Source organism: Trichomycterus rosablanca, unplaced genomic scaffold (genome assembly GCF_030014385.1).
Source record: "Trichomycterus rosablanca isolate fTriRos1 unplaced genomic scaffold, fTriRos1.hap1 scaffold_255, whole genome shotgun sequence".
NCBI lineage: Eukaryota > Metazoa > Chordata > Actinopteri > Siluriformes > Trichomycteridae > Trichomycterus > Trichomycterus rosablanca.
The window spans coordinates 36,468-38,012 of NW_026947083.1; the positions used below are offsets into that span (position 1 = coordinate 36,468).

General features: G+C 40.6%; 1 non-coding gene across 1 annotated transcript; it reads left to right on the forward strand.

Moving 5' to 3' along the window:
* The first annotated feature begins 658 nt into the window (after window positions 1-658).
* trnat-agu (transfer RNA threonine (anticodon AGU)) lies at window positions 659-732 on the forward strand. Its single transcript has one exon. It is a non-coding gene; the product is annotated as a tRNA-Thr (tRNA).
* The last annotated feature ends 813 nt before the right edge of the window (window positions 733-1,545 follow it).

The window sequence follows — 1,545 nt, forward strand, 5'->3', positions numbered from 1 at the left end:
TAAATTCACTAAAGCTGATCGCATAGATTTAATTACACATGTTAATCTGCATGTTAGTAGGAATATAGGGCCGGTTAGCTCAGTTGGTTAGAGCGGGGTGCTAATAACGCCAAGGTCGTGAGTTTGATCCCTGTATGGGCCACACCCTCTTTAATGATTAAAGGTAGCATGGTTGAGAGAGAGTCAGGTGAGCATGTGCTGTGTGTCAGGACTTTCTAACCTGAGTAATTTAATCACTGAAAGTAAGAATACCACCCTGTTCTTCTGCCATCTTTAATTCTGGCTTCATTTCACCTAATGAACGTGGCATCACCTTTATAAATGCTTACAATCAATTTTGTCAATAGCAAAGATAAATAAATAAATAAATTAAAAGAGAACTGCTGTGTAATTTAGTGAATTATTGTACTGCACATGGCAGAAGACTAAAAGAAATTTAGAGCGTGTAGAATAAAAGTATTAGGAAAGTATGAGGTTAAAAGCATCAGCTTTTATTTATTCTTAAAAGAAAAATACATGAACCTCAGTCATCTCACACGAAGATCTGTTCTGCTCAACAACAGTAAAGCTCTCCATCGTTTCTGTGTGGCAGCTCCATAACTGAAGATCTGTCAGTGTAGAATCTGGTATGTGGGTATATGCCCTGCTCTTGGACATCGGCTAGTTAGCTCAGTTGGTTAGAGCGTGGTGCTAGTAACGCCAAGGTCTGGGGTTCGATCCCCGTACAGGCCACACCCACTTTTGGACTTAAACTAACAAACAAGTGATCCTTCTCTAACTAGCAGGTACTATTGACCTGGGCTTCAAACGTTGTCTCTGACAAGTGTGAGATCTTTTTAATGCCCCTCTCATTCAAGTCAGAAACATGCCATTATTTCAATTTGCCAAACGTAATTAACCTTCTGTAAACGTTAGCAAGTCATGTGACTCGTGTGTCCAATGAAAAAGCTGTGTCTGTGTCTCTGTGGCGCAATTGGTTAGCGCGTTCGGCGCGTTGACCGAAAAGTTGGTGGTTCGAGCCCACCCAGGGACGAGTCTTTTATTGCACAACCTGCCTGTTGATCAAACGGATGTGAGACACAACAACAATGTGTAGTCACACAGAATAGTGGAAATAAGTTACTGAAAACATCCAGTAAACAACAGTCCTACAAGCACAAATATCCACCTGATAAGTCACCGGAGACCGACTGTCCAAAGTGGAAAAACGTCCTTTTGGTTTCAGTAGATGTTAAATGAAGATACTCATCCAACATGGGGCTCGAACCAACGACCCTGAGACTAAGATTCTCATGCTCTACCGACTGAGCTAGCCGGGCTTAAGCAGCAGGTCAGAACAGACAGCTCATCGGTCAGATCATCAGAGAGATGTAGGTTTAATTCACTAACATCACGACCAGATTAAGAACTAATTCACAGTTTACAAACAAACAAAATTCAGAATAAGTAACAGAAACAGACACAGACTTACTGTCGCTGTATTGTATTGTATTATAGTGTTAAATTGTAGCCTATTTTATTGAGATTATGCTTTAATGCTGTATT